The sequence below is a fragment of the Astyanax mexicanus genome, chromosome 3 (assembly GCF_023375975.1).
Source record: "Astyanax mexicanus isolate ESR-SI-001 chromosome 3, AstMex3_surface, whole genome shotgun sequence".
Taxonomy (NCBI): domain Eukaryota; kingdom Metazoa; phylum Chordata; class Actinopteri; order Characiformes; family Acestrorhamphidae; genus Astyanax; species Astyanax mexicanus.
Genome location: NC_064410.1, coordinates 63465748 through 63491612, shown reverse-complemented (window position 1 = coordinate 63491612; position 25865 = coordinate 63465748). Strand labels below are relative to the sequence as shown.

The following is a 25865-nucleotide window of genomic DNA, read 5'->3' as shown; positions in this document are numbered from 1 at the left end:
GCGTTTTTCTTCTAAAGAGCTAAAACCTATAATACACTGATTGTATGGTGAGTTGTACTGATGTTATTGGCTGTGGAAACCAGTTTCCTGATATAAAAGTGAAATGTTTGTATTTTTAAGTGGTGAAATTATGCATTACATGTTTTTATACCAGCTGACTTTGTGTAAAGATCTAAAATGTTGAGTTGCATCATTTAAGTGACATTTAATTATTTATATGAGATTTAAGTGCTAAAATATGAAAATACACAGACTTTATTGGTGGGTTGGACTAATTATTGGCTGTGGAAATTGTTTAAGTGATATTGGGGTATTTTTATGCGATTAAAGAGCTAAAATGTGAAAATACAGATTGTTTTGGTGAGTTGCTCTAATTATGGAAACCAATTTACAGATTTAATGATAGTTTATATGGGGAGTATACCCGTTGTATAGAGATAAAGGCTGAAAATGCATTGGTTTTTAGCTGGGTTGCACTAATATTCCACTATTGTTTATTATTGGTAATAATAGGTGGAAATATAGATTTATTTGTAGGTGAAAGTTGTTTTAGGTGTTTTGTAGTGAGGTAAAGTGATTCATTTGTATTTATATGGAGTTTATGTGGTTTATATTCCTGCTTTCTTTCTTGTAAGTAGTTTTTCCTGGGAAATGCTGCTGTTTGAATGGGTTGGCAGGGCTTAATGGCATCATTTGCACTTTCACTGGTGAAGAATGGCTCCTTAAAACCTCTTTTATTACAACACTAATGTCATTAGAGCTGTAAATACTACTGTATAACTACCCCCCCCCCCCCACAGCAGTGATTTACCCCGAGTAATCAGAAGCCTGGGAGTGGACAGTGAACACTATTGTTGAGAAGCAGGTAGTAAATAATGTGATTTACACTTTACCCACTATCGTATTACTCAGAGCCACTCTAGAAAACACAGCACACCATTCATTTACTGCCCTCCACACACAGATCACTTCTACACCAGCAGCTCACCATTACCTGCCTGTTTATTCAGCGTGTTAGCTGTGAATAAATGCGCGTTATAATAGTGAAAACCACAGTAAAACACTTAATCGTTCAAATTCAACAAATGAACTCGGTACACTGTTTAATATTTGCTGTAATTTAACTGTTCTGCAGCGTAGATTAACATTTATATGGATGAAACTGGCTCTCATCAGGATCAGGACCCCACCCTCCCCAAAAAAAGGAGTACGATACCTGATTTTAGCTTTTTTGATTTAAAGGACTCCACCCTCAGTTCAAATTTGAAAAATGCTTAAGGTTTTTAGAAGAGTTTTTTTTTTTTTTTTAGAAGAGTAGTTTGTAAGGGGCACCGGGTGATGTATGGGTTTAGGGGCGGGGCAGTGTGTCTCTGATGCAGTGTGCAGTAAACGGCAGTCACCCAAAGACCACCAAAAACATTATAAGGATGAAACTGGCTCTCATCAGGTTCAGGGCCGCCCCAAAAAAGAGAGTATGATACCTGATTTTAGCTGTTTAGATTTAGAGGACTTCACCCTCAGCTCAAATTTGAAAAGAGTTTTTTTTTTAGAAGAGTAGTTTGTTAGGGGCACTGGGTGATGTATGGGTTTAGGGGCGGGGCAGTGTGTCTCTGATGCAGTGTGCAGTAAACGGCAGTCACTGCAAAGACCATCAAAAACATTATAAGGATGAAACTGGCTCTCATCAGGTTCAGGGCCGCCCCAAAAAAGAGAGTATGATACCTGATTTTAGCTGTTTAGATTTAGAGGACTTCACCCTCAGCTCAAATTTGAAAAGAAAAGGTTTTTAGAAAAGTAGTTTGGGAGGGGTAGTGGGTGATGTATGGGTTTAGGGGAAGAGGGGAAGCTCTGTTTCCTACTCTGGATCTGCATCTGCTCCTCAGTGGAATGCTTTTGTCTGATTCACACTATCTGGGGAATGTGGGGCAGCTGGCAGGAGATGCACTTTCAGCTCACTCTCTCTCTCACTCTCTCTCTCTCTCTCTCTCTCTCTGTTTCTCTTTCTTTCTCTCTCTCCCACGCTCTTATTTTCTCTCTCCCTTTCTCTATTTCTCTCAAACTCTTGCTCTGTATCTCTCTCACTTTTTCACTCTCTCATTCTCTCACTCACTTTCATTATCTCTTTCTCTTACTCTCACACACTCTTTCTGATTCTTTCTCACTCTCTTTCTTTTTTTCCTCACACTCTTTCATTTTCTCACTCTTTCATTCTCTGTAGGGCTGGACCCGAATATTCGGGTATTCGGATATTCGTTCGTTGAGTAGGTATTCGGTTTTTAATTTTGGTATTCGGATATTCGTTTTTTTTCTCCTTTCCAGAGCTCCACCTCACTCTAACCACTTCTGTTCTCGCGGGTCCCGTCAGAATATCTTGCGCGCGGGACAGAACTGAACTGTTATTGGCTGGAGCGGGAGTTTAATCCAGACGATGCGGGAGCAAATTAATAAATAGTTAAGAAAACTGTAATAATTGTAAAAAAAAAAAAACCTAAAGAAAACTCTCAACGCGCAGGATGGACCGACACACACGCACACACCGATGGTGTTTGGACTGGGGTAAGGAACGGGACCGCACTATTCAGCGCTGCTGTTTTAATAAATATATGAGTAAATTTGAAGCATTAAAAGTAGTTTATTTAATTTATATTAGGAACGTGGGGCGGGAGCGGCAGAAATGTGTATGTGGCGGGCGGGCGCGGGATTAAAAGAAGCAATTTTTTTGCGGCGCGGTAACGAGACAGAAACGCGGGAGCGTGGAAGAGTGGGTTTAAAAATCAGTCTCGCGCAGACCTCTATTATACATGATAAAAAAAAATGCAGGCTCTTCGAAACTGATTTATATAATAAAACGTAAGGGGTAATGTGGCAACAGTAGGGGCTAAATCGGTTACAAAAGCCTGGCCTACAAAAATGATGTCTGAACGAATTTCCTCTTATCTAATATAATGTAAAATGGTTTAAAAATATAAAATAATTTCTAAGCAAACGAAATATTTAATATTGAGCTTATAGCCCAAGTGCAAAAATACAAAATCAGTAATACGGCTATGCCCTGCACAATGCTTAAACCGAAATAGACCAAGTACAATAACGTCATTAACAATGACTTTCCTCTACTCTAATATAATTTAACATGGTTTAAAAATATAAAATAATTTCTAAACAAACGAAATATTTAATATTGAGCTTATAGCCCAAGTGCAAAAATACAAAATCAGTAATATGCCCTGCACAATCCTTTAACCGAAATAGACCAAGTACAGTTTACAATGATTGTCCTCTAATATAATTACCAATGTTTAAGAATATAAAATACTTCCTGAACAAACGTTTTTTTGTTTGTTTTTTTAAGCAAATAGCCTAAGTGTGAAAACACAAACAGCAATTTACTGGGCTGGCTTGCGCAGCGGAGAAACCGTGCAGCAGCCTCCTAGCCTGCTTACGCAGCGGATAGTGTGGGGCAGCAGAAATTCCGGGATGAAAACACAAAGAAATCTGGGCTTAAAAACACAGAAAAAATATGGGGTGAAAACACAAAAATATGGGGGATAAAAACACCAAAAATCCGGGGTGAATATGTCTCGTCGGTCAGAGCAAATTGAACATTTTTCAGTGGATTAAAGGGGCCGTGATTTGCTTTTTTTTTATTTTTTATTTTTTACCTCTTTTTTTAAAAACGAATATTCGAATATTCGCTTCGAATCAGTGCCGAATATCCGGAGCTCAAAAAACGCTATTCGGGCCAGCCCTAATTCTCTGTCTTTCATTCTTTCACTCTCTTTCATTCTTTTTTCTTACACTCACTCTTTTGTTCTATCTCACACTCATTATTTCTTACACTCTCTCTTTCACGCTTTCTCATTCTTTTATTTATTTATATATACTCTTTCTTACTCTTTATCTATCTATCTATCTATCTATCTATCTATCTATCTATCTATCTATCTATCTATCTATCTATCTATCTATCTATCTATCTCACTCTTTCTGATTCTTTCTCACTCTCTCATTCTTTTTTTTCCCCCTCACACTCTTTCATTCTTTTTCTTACACTCACTCTTTTGTTCTCACACTCTCATTATTTCTTACACTCTCTTTAACACTTTCTTAGTCTCTCTCTCTCTCTCTCTCTCTCTATCATTCTCTTTAATTATCTCTTTCTCTATCTCTGTCTTCCTCTTTCACATTCTGTCACTTCCTTATGCTCTCTCTCTTTCTCATTCGTTTCTTTATATATATATATATATATATATATATGCTTACATGCAATTAAATCAAATATGTCATGTTGCAATGTTTTGATTCTTGACACAAGTAGTAGATACACAGCGCTGTCTCTGTGTCTGTGTGAGTGACAGGCTGCTGCTGCCTGAGAAGCGCGACTTATTTACCTTTCAAAAAGCCGTTTAAATGCCTGATTAAAGGGCTGATTACGGTTGTTTTGCTCTTTTTCTCTGGGTTTTAGAACTTGGCGCTGACTCATTGTTTAATATCGCGATATATATCTTTGAAAAAAGAACATTTGCAATGTAAATTTAGTTTTTCCAGTATCGTGCAGCACTAATGTAGATGTTCCACATTACGTCTCAGTGAGGAGAGACAGCTGCCCATATCATCTCACACACAGATTCCCATCTCCAGTCCTGAACATGATGAGCTGGAGGTTCCAGTTCCACCACAGACAGCTGCCCAGTTTAACCACTGTTCCCAGTTAAAATCAGGCTCATGCTGCTCTGAAGCTGCTGAAAGATGAGCCGTATTTACTGTTCTCTACTGCAGGAGTTAAATATTACATTACATTATATTACATTACATTTGGCAGACGCTTTTGTCCAAAGCAACTTACAATAGTGAAGTACAGAAATAATAGAAGGTAAAAAAAATTATACAGGGCCTAAAGGAGGTCGAAGGGAAATAATGGGATAGAGAAGTGAAGGAGGGGGAGAAGGAGATGAGGTTAGAAGTAGTTAGTGTGTTAGAGGTGTTAGGAGAGTAAGTGCTCTTTGAAGAGCTCTGTCTTCAGGAGTTTATTAAAGATAGTGAGAGATTCTCCTGATCTGGTAGTAGAAGGTAGTTAGTTAGAGGTGTTAGGAGAGTAAGAGCTCTTTGAAGAGCTTATTACTGATCTGAGTCACTCAGTCATCTGCCTCCTTTACTCCTTTAAAAACACTCTGGTCACTCAGCTGATGAGTGCCAGTTTCATCATTATAACTTTTTAAAGGAAACTTTCAACAATTCAATTAAGTTTTATTTATATAGAGCTTTTTACAACAGAAGTTGTTAAAAAGCAGCTTTACAGAGAAAAACAGGTCCACGCCTCTTATGAGCAGCACCACAGAGAGGCCAGTTATTGTGGCCAAAAAAAAAAAACACCTGTGTAAGTTGGTGGTTGCTATGGTATCCCAAGCACTTGATATTGTGTTGCTAGGTTGTTGAGTTGTTTCTATGCAGCTGTTAAGTTTTGAGGTGTTATCCTTTGAGTGAGGATGAACACTGTTGGTTGATACATTGATGTTAAGTGGTTGTTAGGTGGCTGCTATGGTATTCCAAGCAGTTACTATTGTGTTTCTAGCTTCTTGCTGATGCAGCTGTTAAGTTGTGAGGTGTTATCCTGTGAGTGAGTTTGAACACTGTTGGTTGATACATTAAGTGGTTGTTAGGTGGTTGCTATGGTATCCCAGGCAGTTGCTATTGTGTTGCTAGCTTTTTGCTGAGTGGTTTCTATGCAGCTGTTAAGTTGTGAGGTGTTATCCTGTGAGTGAGTTTGAACACTGTTGGTTGATACATTAAGTGGTTGTTAGGTGGTTGCGATGGTATTCCAGGCAGTTGATATTGTTTTGCTAGCTTTTTGCAGAGTGGTTTCTATGCAGCTGTGAAGTTGTGAGGTGTTATCCTGTGAGTGAAGTTGAACACTGTTGGTTGATACATTGTTGTTAAGTGGTTTTTAGGTGGTTGCTATGGTATCCCAGGCAGTTGCTATTGTGTTGCTAGCTTCTTGCTGAGTGGTTTCTATGCTGCTGTTAACAGTGTGTATTACACAATTGGGACAGGTCCATTTTTAATTTAAGGTAAAATGCGGTATAATGCTGCTTTAAACACTAGTTTTATTGTAAAAGTGGTATTTAAGGGTAATTTTAAAGGTAAATGCTGTGTAACGCTGCTTTTAGCGATGCAGTTTTATTGTAAAAGTGGTATTTAAAGGTAATTTTAAAGGTAAATGCTGTGTAACGCTGCTTTTAGCGATGCAGTTTTATTGTAAAAGTGGTATTTAAAGGTAATTTTAAAGGTAAAATGATGTGTAAAGCTGCTTTAATCACTGCAGGGTGATGATTGATGGTGTTTAGAGATTGGGTAATTAGTATTCGAGGGTTTATTGGTTGAGGGTTATATGAAGCAGGACGGTTTCAGACGGTTTTGACATCGTACGTTTTTCCTCCAGCTGAGGGGAATGAGGCCTCCGCCTTTATGTACACACTCCATCCCTCCCGGCCAATCAGAGAGCTTATGTAACCGCGGCAGAAATAGCTTCCCAACCACAATGAGGAGCGATTAGGTGAACCCAAGTTCTGGATACACTCTGTCTGTCTCTCTCTCTCGCTCTCTCTCTGAGGGAGACGATATTTCAGAATGTGTTCTGAGAAAGTCTGGGATAAATAAAAGGGGTTATGTGAAGAAATGTGCTCATATTGATGGAATACGTGGGAATCAATATTACGATAATTTGACACTACTGCAAAAACATATCTCTAAAAAAAGTTATCTAAAGGGGATGCACCGAAATGAAACAGATTAAAACATTCAACACGCTTAGTATTGTCCCAGGTTCACTTTTACTCACTTTTATCATTGATCTGAGGTAGCATGGTAGCACATTATTACTGTTAGCATTGTCCCAGCTAATCACTGTTCGCATTGTCCCAAATTATCCTTTTTTGCACTATCCCAATGCCAATAGCATTATTCCAGGTTAGCATTGTCTCAGGTTAGCATTGCTCAAAGTTAGTTTTTAGCACTATCCCAGGTAATCACTTGTAGTATTGTCTCAGGTTAGCATTGTCTCAGGTTAGCATTGTCTCAGGTTAGCATTGTCTCAGGTTAGCATTGTCTCAGGTTAGTATTGTCTCAGGTTAGTATTGTCTCAGGTTAGTATTGTCTCAGGTTAGCATTGTCTCAGGTTAGCATTGTCTCAGGTTAGTATTGTCTCAGGTTAGTATTGTCTCAGGTTATCATTGTCTCAGGTTAGCATTGTCTCAGGTTAGCATTGTCTCAGGTTAGCATTGTCTCAGGTTAGTATTGTCTCAGGTTAGTATTGTCTCAGGTTATCATTGTCCCAAGTTCGCATTTTCCCAGGTTATTACCAGTAGCATTGTCCCAGGTAGCATAGTCACATATTAGCGTTGTTAGTGATACAGTTCATTAAGCAGTACTTTCCACATTCAAACTGCGTGTGTGTGTGTGTGTGTATGTTTGGTGTGTGTGTGTGTGTGTGTTTGGTGTGTGTGTGTGTGTGTGTTTGGTGTGTGTGTGTGTGTGTTTGGTGTGTGTGTGTGTGTGTGTGTGTGTTTGGTGTGTGTGTGTGTGTTGTTTGGTGTGTGTGTGTGTGTGTTGTTTGGTGTGTGTGTGTGTGTTGTTTGGTGTGTGTGTGTGTATGTTTGGTGTGTGTGTGTGTGTGTGTTGTTTGGTGTGTGTGTGTTGTTTGGTGTGTGTGTGTGTATGTTTGGTGTGTGTGTGTATGTTTGGTGTGTGTGTGTGTTGTTTGGTGTGTGTGTGTGTGTGTGTTTGGTGTGTGTGTGTGTGTTGTTTGGTGTGTGTGTGTGTGTGTATGTTTGGTGTGTGTGTGTGTATGTTTGGTGTGTGTGTGTGTTGTTTGGTGTGTGTGTGTGTGTTGTTTGGTGTGTGTGTGTGTGTGTATGTTTGGTGTGTGTGTGTGTGTGTATGTTTGGTGTGTGTGTGTGTATGTTTGGTGTGTGTGTGTGTTGTTTGGTGTGTGTGTGTGTGTGTATGTTTGGTGTGTGTGTGTGTGTTTGGTGTGTGTGTGTGTGTTTGGTGTGTGTGTGTGTATGTTTGGTGTGTGTGTGTGTGTGTTTGGTGTGTGTGTGTGTATGTTTGGTGTGTGTGTGTGTGTTTGGTGTGTGTGTGTGTGTTTGGTGTGTGTGTGTGTATGTTTTGTGTGTGTGTGTGTTTGGTGTGTGTGTGTGTATGTTTGGTGTGTGTGTGTGTGTGTTGTTTGGTGTGTGTGTGTTTGTGTGTTTGGTGTGTGTGTGTGTGTGTGTTTGGTGTGTGTGTGTGTGTTTGGTGTGTGTGTGTGTGTGTGTGTTTGGTGTGTGTGTGTGTTGTTTGGTGTGTGTGTGTGTGTGTTTGGTGTGTATGTGTGTGTTTGGTGTGTGTGTGTGTGTATGTTTGGTGTGTGTGTGTGTGTTTGGTGTGTGTGTGTGTATGTTTGGTGTGTGTGTGTGTGTTTGGTGTGTGTGTGTGTATGTTTGGTGTGTGTGTGTGTTGTTTGGTGTGTGTGTGTGTTGTTTGGTGTGTGTGTGTTTGTGTGTTTGGTGTGTGTGTGTGTGTGTGTGTTTGGTGTGTGTGTGTGTGTTTGGTGTGTGTGTGTGTTGTTTGGTGTGTGTGTGTGTGTGTGTTTGGTGTGTATGTGTGTGTTTGGTGTGTGTGTGTGTGTTTGGTGTGTATGTGTGTGTTTGGTGTGTGTGTGTGTGTGTGTGTTTGGTGTGTGTGTGTGTGTTTGGTGTGTGTGTGTGTTGTTTGGTGTGTGTGTGTGTGTGTTTGGTGTGTATGTGTGTGTTTGGTGTGTGTGTGTGTGTTTGGTGTGTATGTGTGTGTTTGGTGTGTGTGTGTGTGTGTTGTTTGGTGTGTGTGTGTGTGTTGTTTGGTGTGTGTGTGTGTGTTGTTTGGTGTGTGTGTGTGTGTTGTTTGGTGTGTGTGTGTGTGTGTGTTTGGTGTGTGTGTGTGTGTGTGTTTGGTGTGTGTTTGGTGTGTGTGTGGTTGATAAGGATGAGTATATGGAGTTATTTGAGTTTGAGTTTGAGTTTGAGTGTGTAGATAAGCTAATGCTAAGCTAAAAGTACCCCCACATTCCTGCTGAAGTACTGAGGATCAGGATCTTTTCTCAGTGTGTGTGTGTGTGTGTGTGTGTGTGTATTGGGGGGGGGGGGGGGGGTCTGGGGTTTGAGCATAAAGAGCACTTCTCTGCAGGCGTCCCACAATCCCCTGGGAGAAAACGAGCTATTCACAGAGCAGGTCTCAACCAAGTCCCCCCATTCACTAAAGACCTACACACACACACACACACACACACATTCTTTGCGAGGTAAAACTCCACTGATAAATTGTGTGGTAAGTTTGGGGAAAATGAACATTGTCGCTGAGGTAACTGCATGATTAGAATAGCTCTGCTGCAGTAAACGTACAATTAGAATAGCAATGCTGAGGTAAATGTATGAGTAGAACAGCACTGCTGAGGTAAAAGTACAATTAGAATAGCAATGCTGAGGTAAATATATGATTAGAATAGCACTGCTGAGGTGAAGGTATGGTTTAGAATAGCACTGCTGAAGTAAATTCATGATTAGAAAAGCACTGCTGATGTAAATGTATGATTAGAATAGCATGTTTTGACCTGGTTGTGGGTGGAAGAGCTTTTTAACATCAGTAGATCAGAAGTCATGTTTTCTGCTGTCCTCCCTCAGAAGTCTGTTTGTAAGGTATGATGGACGTATGATAGCTCTATTTGAAACATAAGCGATTAGCGGCTAATGCTAATGCTGCTCCAGCAGTGCTAGCCGGGGTTAGCAGCAGGCTAAAGTCCGATAATACTCATATCTAAACGGTGAAAGAGCTAGGGCTTAGCGTGGTTAGCAGCTAATGCTAATGCTAATACTTCTCCAGCCTAAGTGCTGGAGAAACTTCACTGAAAACTCGCCCTTATAACACTGCACTTTAGTGGAAGCAAGAAAAAAAGCCTTGTAAACTTTTAATGGAAGCCAATGTAAAAAGAGTTTATTTCAGGTCATTTTAAAGAGTTTCTATTGGTCCGTTTATCAATAAATTTTGATAAATATACTTGTTTTTCCTAGGACAGCGACGATTTGCTTACCAGCGCTGGTCCTCTTCTTTTATTTGGTCTTCTGTTAAGAGCGTGTAATTGAGAGGACGTAATTCCTGCTGGTTGGGTGAGATAATTTTGGGGTGAGATAATTTTGGGGTGCACTCCCGCTGAGAATATATCACTCCGTCAGAGCGCTAGCTTTCGGGAGATTAGCTCACGTCTCTGAGGATTAAAACGATTAGCCGGCTCTGTTTCACTGGATGAGCAACGCTCCTTCCCCCAACACCACCAGTTTATACCTCCAACCCCACCCTCACCCTCTCTCAACCCTAAACCATTCCCCATTACACCACACCAGTGTTTAAATACTCATCCAAATACCTCATACATCCTGCAATCCTTTAAATACTTACCAAAATACTCAATACTTTCACCCTTCCTGTATTTAATACTCATCAACTTTTCCAGTTATCAAATGAGCTTCAATTTATACACTTCAATCGTCAAATACTTGATATTTGTTTCTTTGTAGCCAACTAAGTTAAGTAAAGCTAAGCTAAGTAAACAAAACTGTAATTCTTAAAAAAAAATACTTTCTTTTAAAGTTAAACGAGAGCTGGATGTTAATATACACAGATTTCTCTCCTGAACATTGTTTATTTACAGTAAGCTTACAGTAAGCACTAAGGCTAGATTAGGGCTGCAACGATTAGTCGATATAATCGACAGCGTCGATTATTTAAATTTGTCGACTACAAATGTAATTGTCGATTTAATCGTTATTCAGAACAGTAATGCATTACACAAAGTGCTGGAGACAGAAGTTCAATAGGATATAAAGGTTAATAACTCACTCTGTGTCTCCGAAAGTGCACAGACTCAACAGATTACATATAAACTCACTAAATAATAGTCATTTCCACGTTTGAACAACATCTGGACATTTAAATGCCTTTTAAATCTCACGTTTATCTGTGTTTCTGTCGTTTTTAGAGATGGAGGACAAGGCAGAAATAATCGTTGACTAATCGACTAATCGAAAAAATAATCACCAGATTAGTTGACTACTAAAATAATCATTGGTTGCAGCCCTTAGCCTGGAGCATTAGCATTAGCAGCTAACAGCTCCAGCAGTGCTAGCGGGGGTTAGGAGCAGACTACAGGCTGATAACACTCACCTCTGAACGGGGAAATAGCAAGCGCGGTTAGTGGGTAATGCTAATGCTACTCCAGCAGTGCTAGCAGGGGTTAGGAGCAGCAGACTACAGGCCAATAATACTCACCTCTGAATGGAGAAATAGCGTTTAGTGCTAATGCTAATGCTGCTCCATTCTCGTTGCTTTTTAAGTGCAACTTATAGTGCAAAAAATACGGTACGTACACCTCACTGCCAGTCTTCTGACAATACTAATCAAAATACTTAATATTTGTACATTTCCTTCCTTTAAATACTTTGCTAAAATATTTGATACTCCCGGCCAGCCTTCAAATACTCTAAAAATACTAAAATACTAAAATACTCAGCCAGTTATTTTTTTCAGTACACAGTATTGAGTAAACCTGACTAGAGCTACACGATATGTCATTTAAGCATCGTCATCGTGATGTGCGCATGCGCACTAGTCACAAAACAGGACATTTAAATCAATAAGTAGATACACAGCGCTGTCTCTGTGTCTGTGTGAGTGACAGGCTGCTGCTGCCTGAGAAGACGCGTGAGGGGGAGGGGCATGATTGAACTTCACGCATGGCCTCCATCATCCACATGGTTGGGCACCGTGTGGAAAGCTGTGCACCTCAGTCCAGCACAGTTTAGCAGTGCAGATATTTCCAGTTACAGCGGAATTCATGCTTTTAATCCCAGAAAAACAGAAAACGCTCTAATTTATCTTTTAAATAGCCGTTTAAATGCTGATTAAAGGGCAGATTACTGTTGTTTTTCTCAGGTTTTTAGAGCTCGGCACTGACTAACCCTAGCTCTTGATTGGTCCTGATGCGAGACGGCAAGCGGGTGGGGGCGGGGCTGGTGATGTCATGGGTTCTACATTGTTTAATATTGCGATATATATTGCCGAAAAAAGAACATTTGCAGTGTAAAATGTTTCCAATATTGTGCAGCTCTAATCTGACCACAGTGATGCTGTTATGCAACTGAGAGTAACTACAGTACAGGTCAAAAGTTTGGACACACCTTCTCTCTCTTTTTCAGTGCGTTTTCTTTAGTTTTTATTTTCATTACTATTTACACTGTAGATTCTCACTGAAGCATCAGAACTATGAATGAACACATGTGGAGTTTTATGTACTTAATAAAAAATGAGCTGAACCTCCACAGTCACTGGACCTGAACCCAATCCAGATCCAGGTTTGGGGTGAGCTGGAGCACAGAGTGAAGAAGACAAAGGAGCAACAAGTGCTAATAAACACCTCTGGGAACTCCTTCCTTCCTTCCTTCCTTCCTTCCTTCCTTCCTTCCTTCCTTCAAGGCTGTTGGAAAACCTAAAAGAAATTTCAGGTGGCCACCTCTTGAAGAAGCTCATTGAGAGAATGATTCCAAGAGTGTGTAAAGCAGTAATCAGAGCAAAGGGGGGCTATTTTTTATTTTGAAGAAACTAGAATATAAAACATGTTTTTAGTTATTTCACCTTTTTTTTGTTAAGTACATAAAACTCCACATGTGTTCATTCATAGTTTTGATGCTTCAGTGAGAATCTACAATATAAATATCAGTCGTGTAAATAAAGAAAACGCATTGAAAAAGACAGAAGGTGTGTCCAAACCTTTGGCCTGTACTGTAGAGCTGTTGGAGCTTTAATGGTGGGAGGCTGGAAAGTGATGAGCAGTGGCTGTGGTGGTACAGCGGGTGAAGTGGTGAAGTGGGCGGGGCTGTGTTTATCGTAACCTGATGAGCTGTAACCTGAATCTGACTGTGTGTCTAGTCCAAAGATTTGCTAATTTAATGTCCTTTTTTGTGTCTGGGGTTTTAATTTGACCTTTGACCTGATATTTTTACTTTATGCTTTCAGAGCTTTATCACCTGGTAAATTAGACTGTGTGAAATTTTACATGGGTCACACATGAGAACCTGAGTGACCCTATTTCTGTTTGTGGATGGTGGAGTGGGTGGATGCCAGTATTTCAGTGTTTCAGTGGTTCAGGATGTCGTCATGTCTGTGTTACCTCCTGTCTCTCTCCCTTTAGTTAGACTATTTTAGTGAGACCTGTCTGAATCATTAGTTTACCATAATCTAATAATGTTCTCTGTTCTCCAAAAAAACAACCAGAACTATATAGGTATTGAGTATTCGAAACCTCATTTTTTAAATGGATTAAAGTACTAAAAATAAAATAAACTGCAGTAAATGGAAGGCAGTGACAATTTAAACAAGAAAAAGAAAAGCGTGACCTTTTATAGTAACCAAAAACATTCATTTTCCTTATTTAACTACTAGAAAATATGTAAAAAAAACCAACATGGAACAACATGACATTTTACAATATAGCATGTGTTGTGTTGTTAAAATAGCAATTCAGTACAAACAAAGCATTTAAATTGGCACCTTAAGTACTCTAAATACAAAAACACTAAGTATAATACTAGGGCATCTCAAAAAATCAGAATATCATTTAAAAGTGATGAAACTTTTCAGATGACATGTCTCTCCAAACCGTCACTGATTGTGGATTTCATTTTCCAGCAGGAATTGGCACACTGTCCACACTGCTTACTAGGGGTGGGCGATATGGCTCTAAAATAATATCACGATATTTCAGGGTATTTTTGAGATAACGATATACTTGGAGATAAAGAAAAAACTAAAATAATTTATTAATTTCAGGAATATAGTATAATAGTATAACAGTATAATCATAATGTGGCTAAATAAATAATATAGCATAAAATAATATAATGCAGCAAATAATATTGCAGAATATTTAGTGCAAGCATATAAACTGCAAACTAAAACAATTATACAATAAATACACCTAAAGCTTCACAGTAAATAATAGACTACTTTTAAGACAGAACAGCCCTATTATCACCATATGGATTTTTAATATCATGATATTTCTGTGTTACGATATATTGTATATGATATAATATTGCCCACCCCTACTGCTTACCAAAATTACCATTTCATCTTCTATATACAGTTGTGGTCAAAAGTTTACATACACTTGTAAAAAAACATAATGTTATGGCTGTCTTGAGTTTTCAATAAGTTCTACAACTCTTATTTTTCTGTGATAGAGTGATCGGAACACATACATGTTTGTCACAAAAAACAGTCATAAAATTTGGTTCTTTCATAAATTTATTATGGGTCTGCTGAAAATGTCACCAAATCTGCTGGGTCAAAAATATACATACAGCAACATTAGTATTTGGTTACATGTCCCTTGGCCATTTTCACGGCAACTAGGCGCTTTTGGTAGCCATCCACAAGCTCCTGGCAAGCTTCAGGTCGAATGTTTGACCACTCTTCTTGACAGAATTGGTGCAGTTCAGCTAAATGTGATGGTTTTCTTGCATGAACCCGTTTCTTTAGCACTGTCCACATGTTCTCAATGGGGTTTAAGTCAGAACTTTGGGAAGGCCATTCTAAAACCTTAATTCTAGCCTGGTTTAGCCATTCCTTTACCACTTTTGATGTGTGTTTTGGGTCATTGTCTTGTTGGAACACCCAACTGCGCCCAAGACCCAACCTTCGGGCTGATGGTTTTAAGTTTTCCTGCAGAATTTGGAGGTAATCCTCCTTCTTCATTATCCCATTTACTTTCTGCAAAGAACCAGTTCCACTGGCAGCAAAACATCCCCAGAGCATAATACTACCACCACCATGCTTGACAGTAGGCATGGTGTTCCTGGGATTAAAGGCCTCACCTTTTCTCCTCCAAACATATTGCTGGGTGTTGTGGCCAAACAGCTCAATTTTTGTTTCGTCTGACCAGAGAACTTTCCTCCAGAAGGTTTTATCTTTGTCCATGTGATCAGCAGCAAACTTCAGCCGAGTCTTAAGGTGCCTTTTCTGGAGCAAGGGCTTCTTTCTTGCACGGCAGCCTCTCAGTCCATGGCGATGTAAAACACGCTTGACTGTGGAGACTGACACCTGTGTTCCATCAGCTTCCAAATCCTTGCAGACCTGCTTCTTGGTGATTCTTGGTTGACTCTTGACCATCCTGACCAATCTCCTCTCGGCAGCATGTGATAGCTTGCGTTTTCTTCCTGATCGTGGCAGTGACACAACTGCTCCATGCACTTTATACTTGCGTATAATTGTCTGCACAGTTGCTCTTGGGACCTGTAGCTGCTTTGAAATGGCTCCAAGTGACTTCCCTGACTTGTTCAAGTCAATAATTCGCTTTTTCAGATCCACACTGAGTTCCTTTGACTTTCCCATTGTAGCTTTTGTAGCTGAGTCTAATCACTGGGTCAAATGAGCCCTATTTAAATGGGCTCATGAGAAGTCAACAGCTGTAGTCAATCAGAATCACTTACAAGAAGTGAAGAGGCCATGACATGAAGCTAATTTGATTGACACAACTCGCTACATCACCAAAATTGACAAATTTTGTTGCTGTATGTATATTTTTGACCCAGCAGATTTGGTGACATTTTCAGCAGACCCATAATAAATTTATGAAAGAACCAAATTTTATGACTGTTTTTTGTGACAAACATGTATGTGTTCCGATCACTCTATCACAGAAAAATAAGAGTTGTAGAACTTATTGAAAACTCAAGACAGCCATAACATTATGTTTTTTTACAAGTGTATGTAAACTTTTGACCACAACTGTATATAATATTCTAATTTTATGAGAGACTGATTTACTTATTTATTTATTTTTATTGGCTGTAAGCTTCATAATCAACAACAAAAGAAATAAACTTTTAATAAAATACATCACTCTGTGTTTAATACATCTATATAATATATGAGCTTCACATTTTTAATGGAATTACTGAAATAAAGTAACTTAAACCAAACCTGCTATACAAATCAATGCTATAATTACTACTATAATTAGGTTTGGTTTGATCAGGTGCTTTATATAAGGTGCTTTTTTTATGTATAAGCCATTTAAAGAAGCATTTATCATAAATTCTCATGATTTTGAGGTCTGTTGAGCAGTCTAGACGTGTTATAAACACACAGACGTCCTCTATCTGTCTCTGAGATTGTTGATTCTGTGAGACATTTATAAATTCTGCTGTTGTCAAATCAGCTTTCCCTTTTGCCCCACTTCTAAACCCATACATCACCAATTTCCCCTCCTAAACTACTACTCAATTAGATAACATTTGTTTATATTAGTTGCGAAACCTGCTATACAAATCAATGCTATAATTAGGTTTAATTGCATTAGGTACTTAATGCTTTTTTGAATATTCAAGCCACTTTATGAAGCCTTTATCATATATTCTTATGTAATTCTTATCATATATTATTTGTAAGGTTTGTTGAGCAGTCTAGACGTGTTATAAACACACGGACGTCCTCTATCTGTCTGTGAGATGGTTGGTACTGTGATGAGACGTTTATAAACTCTGCTGTTGAGGCAGTAAATTCGTCAAATTAGCAAAGTAAAATCAGCTCTCCCCTTTACATCACTTCTAAACCCATACATCACCAAGTTCCCCTTACGAACTCTACTACTCAATTAGTTAACATTAATTATTAGTTAATATTAGTTGCGAAACCTGCTATAAAATCAATGCTGTAATTAGGTTTGATTTCATTACTTACTGCTTTTTTGAGTTTAAAAGCCACTTAAAGAAGCATTTATCATATATTCTGATGATTTTTGAGGTTTGTTGAGCAGTCTAGACGTGTTATAAACACACAGACGTCCTCTATCTGTCTGAGAGATGGTTGGTACTGTGATGAGACGTTTAGAAACTCTGCGGTCGAGGCAGTAAAGTCGTCAGAGTTCAGAGTTTTGTATGTGGAAGCTCTGAAAGCTCTGTGTGGTCTGGAGCTGTGAGTCTGCAGGGCTGAGAGTTGAGCTGGTGGGGGGGGGAGGGGGATTTTGAGCGATGTGCAGGATGTTGCTGTGCTCGCTGTGGGGGTGGCCGTCGATTCACAGAGCAGAGGAAATGGGTGGAACCGTCACAGCAGCAGCAGCAGCAGTGAGACAGGCAGTCGAGTGTGAATCTTCACTCTGGAGAACAAAGGGGGGGGTGGTAGGCGCTGGCCTGGCTGGAAAGCAGTGGTTAATCGAGGGTTAAATCACTCTCCTGTTGAGTTTAACTCTTTCAGGCAAGTTTGTGTTTAAATGTATGTATGACTGTGTGCCCAGATATGGATTGGCCCTCAGTTCTGGGTAAATGCTGTAGTGCTGGATGCAGTCCTCCTCCAGGTGGACGGGGTTGTTTCTGGTTGAGAGTACGCTGTGCGCTATTGGCTGCCGCTTTCCACTAGATCAGGGGTGTCCAAACTTTTTTTGTTGGGGGCCAGAAGGAGAAATATATTTGAAGTCAGGGGCCACAGACTCTATAATAAGACAAATAATGAAATATACCACTTTAAATAATACATTTTCCTGATTACTTTCATTTACACACCATTTTACTTGACTTACTATCTTTATCTTTGACAGTGTTGTGTAAACTAAGATTTTTCAAATTGATGTTTTATTTCATGATGTCTCTTAATATTAAACTCCTTAATTACGGCAACTTTTAGACTCTTTGGCCTGTTTTTCTGCGCTAAAACTGCGCACCCTCTCAGCTTTTAGACTCTTTGGCCCGTTTTTCTGCGCTAGAAATGCGCACTCTCTCAGCTTTTAGACTCTTTGGCCTGTTTTTCTGTGCTAGAAATGCTCACCCTCTCCACTTTTAGACTCTTTGGCCCGTTTTTCTGCGCTAGAAATGCACACTCTCCGCTTTTAGACTCTTTGGCCTGTTTTTCTGTGCTAGAAATGCACACTCTCTCCGCTTTTAGACTCTTTGGCCCGTTTTTCTGCGCTAGAAATGCGCACTCTCTCCTCTTTTAGACTCTTTGGCCCGTTTTTCTGCGCTAGAAATGCGCACTCTCTCCGCTTTTAGACTCTTTGGCCTGTTTTTCTGTGCTAGAAATGCACACTCTCTCCGCTTTTAGACTCTTTGGCCTATTTTTCTGTGCTAGAAATGCACACTCTCTCCGCTTTTAGACTCTTTGGCCTGTTTTTCTGTGCTAGAAATGCGCACTCTCTCCGCTTTTAGACTCTTTGGCCCGTTTCTGACACCTAGCGTTCAAACTTTGAATCTCACATTATAAAAACCTGCTTAACAGCGGGCCAACTTTCATTCTATTTCTAAAATACCTCGCGGGCCGCTCCAAAAAAGGAAACGGGCCGCAGTTTGGACACCCCTGCTGTAGTGTGTGGATGAGGGTTGTGTATAAAACGTGTAAATTGTAAAGAGTCCTTGGGTTTCTAGAAAGGTGCTATACAAGTTGAATTTCATCCAATCATTCATTCATACAACCCAACAATATAACCACAATATAGATTTTAATCTGTTTACACTGGTTTAAAATGGTAAACTAAAACAGCATTCAGGTAAAGTGCAATCTTGCTGTAAACAGCTGGCATATCACAAAAATAACAAGGCCTTAAGACCAAGACTAAAACAATTTAAATAAACGTTAAATGAAAAAATGCTGTAAAAAAAAAACAAAAAAAGAAAAGCTCTTGCTGTAATTTAAGTATTACTATCAGCAATTTTTTATTTATTCTTATTATTTTTTTCTTATTTATTGATTTAGCAATTTAAAACCAAATACAGCACAGATAGGGCTGGGTATCGTTTTTAAAAAAATGATACACAAACAATAATTTTTTTGAATACCTTTTTCTAAATTGTAACCAAAAAATACAAAAAGCTATAATTATTCTAATGCAATGTATTTGTATTTGGGGGCTTTATTATATATCCAAAATAACAGCATTACTTGTGCTTAGCAATAAATCTTTTTTTATAATCATATAGCTGGATGCATTTTAGGTTTTAAGGTCCTTTTAGGTCCTTTTTTTTTAAGAAATATCAGCATTAGATTTGCAACTTTAATTTATATATATGTGGTATATTTAAGTGGTGCCAATTACTTAAAATGAACTATAATCATGATTATTTGTTTTTAAATGCTGGTATTTCCCTGTATTATTGTGAGGAGACAGTAATCGAGAGAGACGAGACGGAGAGAGCGAGACAGCTCGAAAAAGACAGCGAGAGAGAGACAGCGCAAAAAAGATAGCGAGAGAGAGAGACAGTGAGAAAAAACAGCGCGAGAGAGACAGCGCGAGAGAGACAGCGAGAGAGAGAGACAGCGAGAGAGAGAGACAGCGAGAGAGAGAGACAGCGAGAGAGAGAGACCGTGAGAGAGAAAACAGCGAGAGAGAGACAGCGAGAGAGAGAGACAGCGAGAGAGAGAGACAGCGAGAGAGAGACAGCGAGAGAGAAAACAGTGAGAGAGAGAGAGCGCGAAAAAGACAGCGAGAGAAAAACAGCGAGAGAGAGAAAGACAGAGAGAAAGACAGAGAGAAAGACAGAGAGAAAGACAGAGAGAAAGACAGAGAGAAAGACAGCGAGAGAGTGACAGCGAGAGAGAGACAGCGAAAGAGAGACAGCGAAAGAGAGACAGCGAAAGAGAGACAGTGAGAGAAAAATGAAGGAAGAGGAAGAGTTCCCTCTGTTGCACAGGATAAGTTAAATAGAATTAATTGTCTATTTAATAAATTAATACAATATTGTTCACTTTTCATCATATTGGCAAAAATACAGTTATTAGAAAAGTGTGTTGAAATAATGTTTTTGTTTTAGATATTATTATTTACTTCTAGATATGAAGGAACTTTTAACTTTTTTTTCAAAGTTTTAAAGTTTTTTTAACAGTGTAAAAGTTCTTCATACTCTCATTTCTTTTACAAAAATGTATATATTTTCTGTCGTTGCTTGAAGTATCCAGTTATTCCCCAGTTATTTATACGGGTTTATGATGCCTAATGTCTTCATCCTCTGAAATAAACCATCAGATCGTGAATGCTAACGACCGCATGGTGCCTGAAGTGAAGTGTTAACGCTGTAAATGTTCAGCTGTGTGGTCTGAACTCCGCTCTCGCGCTTGTGAACTCTGCTCTCGCGCTTGTGAACTCCGCCGGGTACGTTTTACATCACGGCTCATTTTATCTGGACGGCCTTTTCTCAGCAAATCCGTTCCTGCAAGTCATCAGGTCTTCATTTGCGTCATTACCATAATTGTTTTCTATATTTACTCAGGTGAAATGAGGGCGAGCGAGCGCGCCCCCCCCCCCCCCCCCGTACCCGGCCGTCCCCCTGGGGGCGGAGTTACAGCGTTACAGGCTCTAATTTACAAACCATCATTTCCCAGGAATCCTCAGCAAAGAGTCTGATACTCAGGCTGCACCATATTGAAATAATTTTACATTGCAAATATATTTTTTTCCACAATATATATCAGAATATTAAACAATGCAGGGCCCATGACATCCTCAAGTGCAGTCCCAGCAAAGACCATCAAAAATGTTACAATGGTGAAATTGGCACTCATCAGGACTGCCCTTAAATGACATTAAGAAAAAAATGAGTCAGTCAATCAAAAAGAAGAATTTCAAGAACTTTGAAAGTATCCTCAAGAGCAGTCATTGAATAGACTCTCTCTCGCTGCTCTCTCTCTCTCTCTCTCTCGCTGCTCTGTCTCTCTCTCTTTCTCTCTCGCTGCTCTCTCTCTCCTCTCACTCTCTCTCTCGCTGCTCTCTCCTCTCTCTCTCCTCTCACTCTCTCTCTCGCTGCTCTCTCGCTGCTCTCTCTCTCTCTCTCTCTCTCTCTCGCTGCGCTCTCTCTCTCTCTCGCTGCGCTCTCTCTCTCTCGCTGCTCTCTCTCTCGCTGCTCTCTCTCTCTCTCGCTGCTCTCTCTCTCTCTCGCTGCTCTCTCGTTGCTCCCTCGCTGCTCTCTCTCTCTCTCTCGCTGCTCTCTCTCTCTCTCGCTGCTCTCTCTCTCTCTCGCTGCTCTCTCGTTGCTCCCTCGCTGCTCTCTCTCTCTCTCGCTGCTCTCTCTCTCTCTCGCTGCTCTCTCTCTCTCTCGCTGCTCTCTCTCTCTCTCGCTGCTCTCTCGCCTCTCTCTCCCTCTTTCTCCCTCTCTCTCTCTCTCTCTCTCTCTTGCTGCTCTCTCGCTGCTCTCACTTGCTGCTCTTTATTTAGAAACATATGAGTCACAAATTCACAAAAAGTGAATGAGGGCAGCAGGAGGACGCGAGAGCCGTCACCGAGGCTGAAGGGTTTCAACTTTTAAAGATAAAAGTAATAATGGACGTGTGATTCTAGTACACATACAAACACACTAATGGTGTACAACAAAAGTATAAAAAATGCAAAGAAAGAAGAAACTCAGTGTTTCTTATGTCTATATTAAAGGAGAACTCTAAAGGTGTAAAATTTTATTGTTTTTTTTTATTTGTCTTTTATTGTAGTAAAACATGATAAAAAGTTCTTATCTTTGATGAATAGCACACCTCCGTTCTCCCACAGTGTTCAGAGATCCAGAAATTTTAACAGTTTATCCAACAAACACCCTTCAGACTGGGAGATACGGAGCATAATTTACCCTGATAAATCACTTTTTACACTGTTATCCAGCTCAAAGTAGCTCCACACCTCCTTACTAGAATCCAAGAGGAGAGTCCTGACATTTAAAACGAGGCATTAATAACTTAAAAAGTGCACAAGAAGCTTATTAAACACCACTGTTTACATCCCATAATGCTACTAGCTTCAGCTCCGAGCGCCGCCATCACTGTACTGATAATACATAAAAACATATATATATATATATATATATATATATATATATATATATATATATATATATATATATATATATATATATATATATATATATATAAAAGACTCCGTATAGTGTAGCAGCTGACGCCAGGAGGCAGGCTATGTGCAGTCTATGTGTATATATGTATATATATATGTATATGTATGTCTTTTTTTATCAGTATGGTGATGCACGGAACTGATGAATGATGCTGATGAGAGCCAGTTTCATCATTATAATGTTTCTGATGGTCTACATCAAAAATGCAGTGACTACACTTGACGATACTTGACGATGTTTCTACTCATAACCTGGATTCGAACATTACTCAAATATTCACTATTCACTGTATACCTGTAACTCTACCTCTTCACTACTTTACTTTAACTGATGCTCTCAAACACTTTATTAAGAGACAAGAAATTCAAGTAATTAACTCTTGATGAGTTCAGCACAGCTGTTAACTGAAAGCCTGAATTCCAGGTGATTCTACCTCATAAAACTGACTGAGAAAATCCAGCAGAGATGTTCAAAACTGATCATCTAAACAAGAGGAGCTACTTTATTGAAGAATGTAAAATATAAATCATATCTATACTGTCTGCAATCAGATAACCAAATAGCTTGAACCTTGATTTTAAACAGTGTGGTTTATCTGCAGTATAATCTTTTCCAATCTGGACCTTGAATCTAGTTTACAGCTCTGGGTTTTACACTGGAAATTAAAGGAACAGTGCATGTAATTGATTGGCTGTATGATGCCACACCCACCAAGAATCCACCTACCAAAGTCCAGGACTGATGCCCTGAAATCTACATTATACATTACATTATATTATATAACCCAGTTTATAACAATTGCAGTACCAGTCAAACGTTTGTGTACCATAAATTCAGTGTTTTCTTCATTAAATCAAAATGTTCTGTATTGTAGATTAACACTAAACTCATCCAAACTATGAAGAAAAGTATATAGAATGATTTAACAAACAAAACAGTGTTAAACCAACCAGAATATGGTTTATAATAATATATTTATATGAGGTAAAGTCTCCTGGAATTCAGGCTTTCAGTTAACAGCTGTGCTGAACTCATCAAGAGTTAATTACTTGAATTTCTTGTATCTTAATAAAGTGTTTGAGAGCATCAGTTAAATTAAAGTAAATGTAGAAATGGTTAGTCAATCCAAAAAGAAAAATTTCAAGAACATTAAAAAAGTATCCTCAAGTGCAGTCACCGCAAAGACCATCGAAAACATTATAATGATGGAACTGGCACTCATCAGGACCGCTCCAGAAAATGAAGAGCGAGAGTTTATTTGATTTTACCAAATTTAAAAACCTCTGGAATATAATCAAGAGGAAGATGGATGATCACAAACCATCAAACCACCAAACTGAACTGCTTAAATTTTTGCACCAGGAGTAAAGTAGCATAAAGTCATCCAAAAGCAGTGTGTAAGACTGGTGGAGGAGGAGAACATGATGCCAAAATGCATGAAAAAACTGTGATTAAAAACCAGGATTATTCCACCAAATATTGATTATTTCTGAACTCTTAAAACTTTATGAATATGAACTTGTTTTCTTTGCATTATTTGAGGTCTGAAAGCTCTGCATCTTTTTTTTTGTTTTCTGTAAATAAATGCTCTAAATGAGAATATGTTTATTTGGAATTTGGTAGAAATGTTGTCTGTAGTTTATAGAATAAAACAACAATATTTATTTTACTCAAATATAAACCTATAAAAAGCAAAATCAGAGAAACTGATTCAGAAACTGAAGTTCTCTCTCCATTGTTTCCCCCAGAGCTGTATTTAGCACTCTGCTAACGTAGCTTTACAGGAATGTTGAATGGAGTACCTGAGCTTATCTGGAACACCCTGAGTCATAAAGCTAGCGTAGACGGCTAAAGCTGGAACTGATTAAGGGTTTAAGAGCTAGCGGTTAGCGCCGTGCCGCTAACAGTCAGGGCGAGGTTGTGGAATGTCTTCCGTCACCCTGTTTACCCTCTCAGATCTGAAATATCCCGTCAGCCGCCTCAGAACGAAAGTGGGGCGTTCTAGGCCGTGCTAATGGCTAACACTTGTGTTTACTGGTGCGTTAGCGTACGCTGGTGATGTGGCCTCTCGTGATTAGCCTGTGTTTAGCTCACGGTTACGCCTCGGTTCCTGTGCTGAATCACCTGCGCTAATTATAGCACTGTGTATGTTAGCGTAGCCTAGCGTAGCATAGCGCAAACAAACATGTGCAAATAAGAAGCTAATAATGAATCTAAGCTGCGTTCAGGTACTTCTATAAAGACACAGCTTGTCTTGTGCACAGTTCTTGTAGATTGAGAATTATTGCCAATAGAATAGGACAGGGCTTCTCAACTGGTCATTAAGTCATGAGTTGAACCACTTTTATAAAATACAAACCAAACTAATTATTTGTTTTTATATATATAAAAGTAATAGCCCATTTAAACATACATATGCATGCAAAGTGAATAAGTTAGTAAGAGCATTTTGTTAAAAAACTACGTGTATAAAAGTTAATACAATAAAATTAAATATCCAAACTGCACAAAATAAAACATATGGTCACAAGATTATATATTTCTGTTTTTCTCTGCATATCTCTGCATTCAAAGTACATTAGTAACAAACTCTCTCTTTTTCTCCAATATAAAAGACAAAGTACAAAATAATGAGCATTAATATATATATATATTTTTTTTTTATTTATTTATTTTTTTTTTATAATTTTATTTCAAATTTTTCCCATTTTCTCCCCAATTTACACGGCCAATTACCCAACCCACTCACCGACTCCCCCTATCACTAGTGATGCCCCAACACACCAGGAGGGTGAAAACTAACACATTAACACACACCTCCTCTGATACATGTGAAGTCAGCCACTGCTTCTTTTCGAGCTGCTGCTGATGCTGTAGCATTACTGAGTAGCATCACAGCGCTAACGCTCGGAGGAAAGCACAGCGACTCGGTTCTGATACATCAGCTCACAGACGCCCTGTGCTGCAGACATCACCCTAGGAGTGATGTGGGGAGAGAGCGCAATCTACCCACCCGGAGGGAGCAGGGCCGATCGTGCTCCCTCTGAGCGCCGGCAGCTTGATGGCAAAGCTGCATGAGCGGGATTCGAACCTGCAACCTCCTGCTCATAGTGGCAGCGCTTTAGAGCGCTGGACCACTCGGCACCACATTAAATTTTAGTTTTAAAATGTATTTATTTTTTAAAACTTGTCCGCGACCCACTTTTGGGTTCCTAAGCCACCAGTTGAGAATCACTGGAATAGGATTCTTGTACTGAATTAACTGATAACTTGTATTTATAGAGCATGACTGAAGACTTTGTAATGGTTTTGTCCAAAGGTCGTCTAATATTTCAATTCCCAACTCCTCTTCTAGTGCCTATTTTTTTTTTAAATGGTCAACAAACCTTGAAACCAAACCCCTGCTATCTGGATGTAGTGTCTTTATTTTTTAAAACTATCAATGTTGGCCTTGACATAACTACGTAACTACATAACTACGTAGTTGGAGATGTAGAAAAATTGAGATTGAGGCAGATCAAACCTTAATCTGAGTTTAAAAAATGAGGCAAAAATACCTTTTCTAAATAAATAATCTCTCTTGCTTTCCTCTTTTGAAAAGCTTTATCTGTTAGTGACGGGAGGAGAGCATGATTATAGGCAATAGGGGCCATAATACAGGTTTTAGGGAGAGCGAGTTCTTTTTTATTTTTTTTAATTTTATACCAAATCTTTACTGAAATTTTTGCTTCTATAGAATTATTCTCCCTATTAGGGAGAATTGTTTTTTAAAGGTTAGGAATTATTATAATATATAATGATTTTAAGCAGGACTGGGGTGTTTCATTACTTAAAAAAAGAGCACATTTCACATATGAATGAAAAATATATGGTCCTTTAACAAACGAGAAGCTACTCCCTGCATCAGTTATGGTGAAATAACTT

General features: G+C 39.0%; 1 protein-coding gene and 1 long non-coding RNA gene across 3 annotated transcripts in view; one reads left to right on the top strand and one right to left on the bottom strand.

Annotated features, from left to right (window-relative positions):
• LOC125799272 (uncharacterized) overlaps window positions 1–17731 on the bottom strand; it is a 45701-nt gene extending 27970 nt beyond the window's left edge. Inside the window, exon 1 of the long non-coding RNA XR_007438119.1 lies at window positions 17585–17731. This is a non-coding gene — a long non-coding RNA (uncharacterized LOC125799272). The remainder of the gene's footprint in view (window positions 1–17584) is intronic.
• nedd9 (neural precursor cell expressed, developmentally down-regulated 9) overlaps window positions 1–25865 on the top strand; it is a 71584-nt gene that overhangs the window by 7429 nt on the left and 38290 nt on the right. The gene's annotated exons all lie outside the window — the stretch shown is intronic.